This window comes from Cinclus cinclus, chromosome 15, assembly GCF_963662255.1.
Source record: "Cinclus cinclus chromosome 15, bCinCin1.1, whole genome shotgun sequence".
Lineage (NCBI taxonomy): Eukaryota > Metazoa > Chordata > Aves > Passeriformes > Cinclidae > Cinclus > Cinclus cinclus.
The window spans coordinates 1291736-1299817 of record NC_085060.1 but is presented as its reverse complement, the minus strand read 5'-3'; positions in this window follow the sequence as shown (position 1 = coordinate 1299817).

Here is an 8082-nt window from a genome sequence, read left to right as displayed (position 1 = left end):
CACCTTCCACGGGTGTTATTCCTTATTCTATAATTTCTACCACTCATACAAACCCACACAGCCTCAGATCAAGGAAAGAAGAGACACACGGGCTGTAATTCCCGGTGAGGAGCAGCACAAGCTCCTCCTCTGCAATTAGTGGGGGCAGCGCTCGTTAATTAAGGCTTAGTGTTTGTGCTCCACCTGATCCAAAGTTGTTTCTCCCCCGTAGCTTCTCCTGGGGTTTGCAGAAGGATGAGGATGGTTTATAAGGTTGATAATAAACAGGGTGGGCATCACTTAGATGACTTTACAGCACTGCACAAAATGTACCTGTGGAAAAGCAATGTTGCTTCCTCCTCTTTCCAAAGGAAAGTGAAAAAAAACACAAGGTAAAAATAAAAAAAAAAACAGGGAAGAAGTAAGGATGTGGGGATGAGAAGAGCTGGAGGAACAGCTGCATTGCTCAGCCAGGCACTGCCACTCTCTCAGCTTCTCCCCAAACTTGTGCCACAGGGACCAGTTTGAGCAGGAATCTCAGGGAATAAAGAGACCTGGCTTCTTCCAGGGAGCTTTTCCCAAGGCATAGATGGGTTGTGTCCATCTTCTGTCTGAAATCTGCATTTATTGAGCCTGAGGAGATGAGAAAAAGGGAGGCGTCAGAAGAAAATAAACAGATAATGAGGCCATGGCGTGAAGCTTAGAAAATTCACTTTGAGTTCATCTGAACAAGGTGAATGCATAAAAACCCTCCCAGATGAGAGATGAATTAGACTTAAAAGGGACTATTCCACTTCTCCTCTTTTTGAGTAAAGGAAAGGGAAGGGAAAGGAAAACAGAAGTGGCACATTGGAGTGTCCTGCACAAGGCCACCAAGGCAATGTCCCATCCTTGACTGAACAGCCCACAGCATCTTCAGGACACCTGTTTTTGCTGTCATGTGAAGTCACATTTATTCCAGAATTTCTCCTGTACTACAGGAGCTTGTAGCTCTTTTGATCTTCCTCTGAGTTCCTTACATTGACATTGATTCTGCCATTCACCTGCATGCTGGACAGGCTTTGTACTGACAGAAAAATGATTTTCTAAATTTATTTTGCAATTTGCAGATCGGTTTGAAGTCCTCAGCTTGCAGGGGCAAGCAAGCTAAATTGTAGGTCTGGTCTGTTCCCCACCAAGCAATTCCTGTAATCTCATTTTTATTACTCACTCCCCACTTAGGAAGTGTTTAACAGACAGATAAAATCTAACACAATAAATCCCTACCAACAAAACAGCGAAATCTTGCGTGACGCAGATGAAAATGACATTTGGGGGGGAGATGTTTGAGAAAAGAACAATTTCTTGTGCTATTTTTACTGCGAGAAGGGTGGGAGGGGGCATTACCAGACGCCCACATTGAGTGCCAGAGGGGCTGTTGCAGAACCTTGTCTACAAGTGTCATCAAGAGAATGCTGCCAAAAATACCCTGAAATGATGAATTTAGATACAATTCCACCCCCAGCGCCTGCCCAAACACTGGCTCCTATTATTTGGGAAGCAGAGAGCCCAAGGAATGTGCAGGGGGTGCCAAGGCCAGCTGAAAACACCAGCGGGAATTTGGTCTTCAGAGTTTGTTTTCCTCACTTGAGTGATGAGCAAGAAAGAGCTGTCTCAAAAAGAGCCTCAGGGAGAACAGATCCTGCCCATATTTTAGAATTTTGACTGTCCCAGAGAGGAGAAACACACAAGGAGTTTAATCCAGGGAATATGAGGCTGCTGAAAGGAATGAAAGCAGAGCTGGGCAGACTCCTGCAGACTTTACCCCTTGGCACTGCCCTTATCCCCAAGGGATTTTTATCCCCAAGGGATTTTTAAGTGAGTTTTGCTCTCTGAGGTGGTGCCAGGTCCTTGTGTGAGGACTTGCTTGCACATCCCTGTGTAAGCTGGGCTAGGGAAGGTGTCCCTGCCACAGCAGGGGCTGGATGAGCTTGGAGGTCCCTCCCAACCCCAGCCAGCCTGGGATTCTGGGATTACAATTACAGCCTGTGCTGACACACCTGAAATTGTGCAACTGGAGGTTTTGAAAGTAGCTCATGGAAAATAATGTGCTGTTTTTGTCACATTTTCCTGCTGACATCCCTGGACAGAGGTGGTTTTAGTGGCACACATCTGGGGCAGTGCAGTGGTTGCTGATGTTTATTTCCATGCTGGGGATCTGCTGGACAATCAGCTCATCCCTTGCTGAAGGAGTCCCACAGGTGCTGCCTCTGAGCTGATCCTGCTGCAGGAACTCTAAATTCCAGCCCCTGCTCTCCCTTCCAGAGGTTTTGCACCAGGCAGGGGCTGTGAGTGCAGCAGCCCCGAGCACTCAGCATGCAGGGCCCATCCCTCTCCTCCTCTCAATTCCCTACCATCAGATGTCCTGGGTTTTTTTAGCCTCCTGGGTTGTGTTGCTTTGCCTTGGATTAATGACCTGCTCCCCATGCTGTGCTGGTGCTCTGGGACAGGCCCCCACCCTGCTCCCAGGCAGGAGATGTCACTAATTAAACCATCACTTGCAGAGATGGAAAATCACCGAGGGGTTGTGGGGGAAGCAAAGATTTAGTAGAGTTGTTTTTTGGTTTTTTTTCCCCTTCACAGTTGCTGTGGCTGAATGGCAAGAAGATAAAATGTCATCTTAGTGGGTGTGATGGAATCACTGACATTTGTGTCCACTTCCAGCAGTGTCCGGGAAGGGAAGAGCACAGAGTTTCACTGTCACTCTTGGGGCTGAGCTGGGTGTATGAACAAACAGCTCACACAAGGAGCTTCCTTCTCTGTTCCACTGAACAGCCAGGAGCAGGTTGTGATGATCCTCAGTTTCAGAATTACTCTACAAGATTCTTCTCATTTATTGTCTTGCAATTTGAGCTGCATTTCTTGTTTTGAACAGTCTAATAATTCGGGGATGTGGTTTGTACCCCTGAATGGGAACAACCTCCTGAGCATCCCAAGGCACACTCACAGAAATTCTCCTTGCTGTCCAGACCTGAGCAAACAGACATCAATGTGCCTTTTCCAATGAGACAGCTTCCTGAGAACTCCCTGGCATGAGCACACACGGATTGGGAGCAGGAGGGAGAACTGAGCAAGGCCAGAGCAGATGTGGGTAGAGCTCCAGACAAATCTCTGCAGCTCAGGCACTGCAGTGTCTGACACTGCTGCACAGCACAGCCCATCACTCTCCAGCCCTCCCAGATCCCCCAGGACATGGAACTGCTCTCCTCACCTCCCTGCCAAGTGCTGAAGTTGTCTCCTGGAACTCTTTTTTACCAGCTCCCATTACATACTGGGCTCCCAGTTGGATTTAAGCCCTGCATGGCTGAATGAGCCAATGACAGAGCTGGGAGTTATTGTCTTCCCCTTGGCACTGTGCTGAATTTGGTGTCTTCTGTCTGCCACTGACACCTCAAGAAAACCCCAGATCTTGTTGAACCAGCTCCAGAGCTGAGCAGGTACCCTCTAAGGGTCTGATCTTCCTCCAGTGAAAGCCTGATCTACAAACTCAAGTGATCCAGTGCATTCAGAGACTGGATGGAATTTCCTCTGCAATCCAAACATGTTCCAGGGTCTTAAACTCTTTGTTCCAGGACACAAAGCTCTGACCCAGTCAAGCCTGTTAGCAGTGGCAAATTTATTCCTAACTGCTTTTCTTTGATGTGATGGAGTTGTTCTTTTTCTCTTTTTGAGACAGGCATCAATCCCTAGGGACAAAGGGTGGATTATCTGCCTCTCAGCAAGCCATTGAAACCTGTCCCAGGGAATTCGGATGTGGGCTGGGGATAGAGCTGTGCAAAACATGCCAAGAGCTGCCTCATGCAGGAAGGAGAGCAGCGATGGGACTGAAATGCAACATGGTTTAAGGATGTTCACAGCATCTGCAGAGCTGAGCTGGTGTTTGGCAAGTGCCAGAGAGGGATGGAATTCAGGACTGGAGCCAGAATCCAGCTTTACTTGGCTGCAGAGAGAATCTCCTCTGGGCTTTTCCCCTGTCATCCTTAGGAAATTGTTTTTTCCCCATTGTAATGAAGCTCAGATTTCAGGATCTCTGCATGTCTCTGTGTGCAGGATATTTCAGTGAGAAAATTGGCTCGACCTTTTCCTCAGGCCCAGCTTTCATTCCTAGGTAAACAGAGGGGCTTTTGGGCAGAACTTCTTGTTAGACAGCAAATTAAGGTGAGGCGTCCCTGGGGCTTGCAGTGCAAAAAATACTTCAGGATTCAGGATGCTATCTCTCCAAGAGCCTCACTCTCCATGTTGTGCCAATCTGTGGGTTTGACTCTCTTGTTCAATTACAGTTCTAATCATCTTACTCATGCTTCATTTCCCCCTGTAAATACAAGGAATTCTAGGCTGCATTTCCCTTTTTTCTTCCAAGTGGATGAGTAAATTGTCCCCTTTTTGAGGAGTGATAGATTATTTTATTGTGAAATTGTGCTCACCCAATGCTGGGCTGAGTCAGCCCAGGGTCAGGGGAGCACCCGGGGGGACAGAGGGACAAGAGCAGGGTGTTTGTCACCAGCAGCATGTGGAGGGCTCAGGCTCTGAGTGACACAGGACAGCGAGGTGACTTTGTCCTTTCCCAGTAAAACCAAACACACTCTGGTAAAACCTTTGCTGGCTTTATCCACGGGGACAGCGGCAGCTTCAAGGGAAGGCAAACTGCATTTGGGGGTTTTTCCTGCCGTTTCCAAGGTCAGTCCACTCATCCCTGATCTTTCCAGAGTCAGCTGAGCCATGTCTGCCTGTTCCAGAGGGGCTGAGTGCTTTGTTAGGTTCCATTTCCCAGGAATACCATCCCAGAACTTCCATGCTACCTCTGCTCACTGCTGACAGGATCAGTTAATGGAAGGATAATAATTACCTACATTAAAGTCTGGGGAATGCATGAGGAAGGAAAGTTGCCACGAGATGAGCTGTGCTGCTGGGTTTCACAGCCCTAAAGCTGACATCCCCTTCAGGAAATCCAATATTGCCTTGAGTGTGAACAATTCCTTACGCTCCTTGTGCTCTCCTATCACACCTTTCTTTTCTAACATGCACATTTGTGGATTGTATTGATTGCTTTTGGCTGTGGGACTCAAACCATAGCAATTTAAAGACAGAGAGGAAGAACATCAGGCCTTAAGCAGCCAGCCCAGCCATCCATCAGTGTGTCCCAGGGCCACTTTAATGTGCCCCAGTGGGAGGCTGAGCTGCCACCTCCTCTCCAAGGCCACCAGCTGGGACAACATTGGCTTCACCAAGAAACCAAGATTTGATTGCAATTTGGGAGTCAATAAAGAAGAAAAGCTTGGCTGGGGAGCTCGTGCCAAGCAGTGATTTCTCTCAGTCCCTGTGTGACTCAAGCCCCATCCACCACCACCAGAGCAGGAGCAAAGTGCCCTGGGGAACAGGGAGGATGTTCTGCCACGTCCCCTTGGTTTGAAGTGATTTTCATTATTATTTATCAGGATTTTATGAGGATTTTCCTTTCTGGGACCACCTCTCCTGTGCCACAGTCAAGGGGAGATGTGCCCCTGATCCTGGGGCAGCCACATCTCCAGAGGCTGCTGGAGCTGTTCTGGAGGTGGGGTCAGTCCTTTGTCCCTGTAATGAGGGGCAGCACAAGGAGAAACTCGGGTTGCACCAGGGGAGGTTTAGATGGAGTATTGGGGAAAATTCCTGCCTGGACAGGACCGTCCAGCCCTGGCACAACTGCCCAGGGCAGTGCTGGAGTGCCCATCCCTGGAGGATTTAAAAGCCCTGTGGATGTGGCATTTGGGGACCTGGCAGTGCTGGGGGATGTTGTGCTCCACGTTCTCAGAGAGCTTTTCCAGCCTGAATAATCCTGTGACTCTCTAAGTTCAGTTTCAGCTCCTGAGCTAAGGAGCAGCTGGCAGAGCCCAAGTTTGCCACAGCTGCTGGTGGTGCCAGGGGTGCCACCAGTGCTCCCAGAGCTCTCTGTGCCAGTGCAGGGCAGGAGCTGCCCACTCAGCTCTGCAGACTCACCCCTGCCTTAACCCAGGGCTCCACAGTGCCTGGCCCAGCATCATCAGCCCTTCCTGCCAACATCCTCCTCTGGGGACAGTGCCAGTCACTCTGGTGACACTTCTGCAGCTGGGAAATGTCAGCCAGCTGACACTCAGACTAATTCCTGTATCACATCACCTCTGAGCACATGAAGGCTGCCTCGTTAGTCCTGCAGTCCTGCTGTCTCTGCCATGGCTCCCTGCTCCTGTCCCTTCCCTGTCCCTGTCCCTCTCCCTGTCCCTCTCCCTCTCCCTGTCCCTGACCTTGTCACTGCTGCAGGTGATTCCAGCAGAGCTCAGGGGTTTGTTACAGCACCAAAGGGCAGCTCTATAAAACAAAAAGGAAATAAAATTTCATCCCAGAGTTCCAGCTCCATTACCTGTAAATCCCTATCCCAGCACATAAGGACTCACCCCATGAATATTTCTCAGTGCTCGGCCCATACTTCGATAGTTAAAGATTTGCAGACCAAACACTGTCCTTCATTTCAAATGTCAGGGGACGTTTCAGCGGGAACAGGATCTGAAAATGAGGGAATTTCACTTCTGGGTTTGCAGTTGAAGTTCCTGTCACCCACACTGACACCAGGCAAGGCAAAATGAGCTCCAGTCTGGTGTTTTCTGGCCTTGGTCTTTCTAGAGGGCTGGTAGGAGAAGATTTGATCCCTGTGGTATCTCAGGGTTTGTTGAGTCCTGCTTTTTTTCCAGCCTGGATGGTGGGGCTGGAATGTGAAACATCTCCACTGCCAGGGTTTGCCCAGGGTTTGTTCTGGGAGCAATCAGGATGAGCAGCCTGGAGGGAGGGGTCTGTAGCCTCCCCAAGGCCCCTCCGTGGTTTCATCCCCGCTGGTCATTGCACACTGAGTGTTTTATTCAGAGCTGCTCTTTGCTGCTTTCTGTATTCTCTGTGCCTTTGTGCAGCTCTGGGGTCCCAAATCTCCGTTTATGGCACCACCTCACTCCTTGTTTAAAAAGAAAAGCGATTTAGCAAAGCTTCTCCCTTATCCCATCTTCTTTTCTTAACATAACTGTGAAGGATGTGTTCCTGCATGAAATTAGCTGGTAATTTTCTTGTCTTGACTTTCAGTCTTTCAAGTGTTCTTAAGAGCAGCCCTGCCAGACTTCCAACATATTGTTATGGTTATCACCTTGATAAATATAACCCAGTTCTGTCTGCTCCCCCTCTCTCTGAGTCTCCCCTGCTGATGTTTTTCTCCCAAGAAGTTTCTTTTCCTTGTTTCCAGCATCTCCACAGCCTTTTCCTCGACCAGTTTCCAAAATCTCCATGATTGCACTTCACCTTTTGCTCTGAGGATGCTCGTTGCAGTTCCCTGCCAGCCCCCAGAAAGCCTCCAGCTTGTTAAAGCTTCAGTGAAATTGGGTTTTTTCTGCACTTTCCAGTACCCTGATGGAGAGAAGGTGCCTGTAACTACTCCCAGCTCTTCCTCCGAGGCATCTCTGCTGTGCTGGCAGCTTCAGCTCACATTGAGCTGATCCACAGCTCCTCACAGGAAATCATTCCTGGGCTGTTTTCCAGCACCTTGCCCAGCTCTCCTGTCTGATAGGGAATGCACACACAGAAATACAAATAAATTTGCTCTGGATGAGCCCCAGTGCTGCAGAGAGCTGGAGTTCAGCACAGTTTGAGCTGTCCTGGTCTCCTCTCAGAGCCTGGAGTTCAGCTACAAACCAGTGGCAGCAGTGTTTGACATTCAGCTCAGCAATCCTGCTGCAGGAAAATTCAACAGAAAATAAGCAGAGACCAAGGTCAGACACTCAGCCAGATCAGAGCTGGAGATTTTAAGAGCAGCTTTCCCTGGGAGATTTGCAGCATTTCAGGCTTGTAATCCTTCCAGTTCTGGGAAGATCTCAAAAAAGGAAAGAAAAACTTAACAGCTGCCTAACTAGAGAAAATCTCCAGCCCTGCTCAAAGTCCAAAGATGTTGAGGCAGCAATTATTTGGTTCAACTCTTCCTGGGTTTGATTTTTGGTTCCACCTGCAATGTGCAGCACCACCTGGGCCAGAGCTTCCCATGGGTGTTACCAAAACCCTCTGAAAACATTGAAAAAA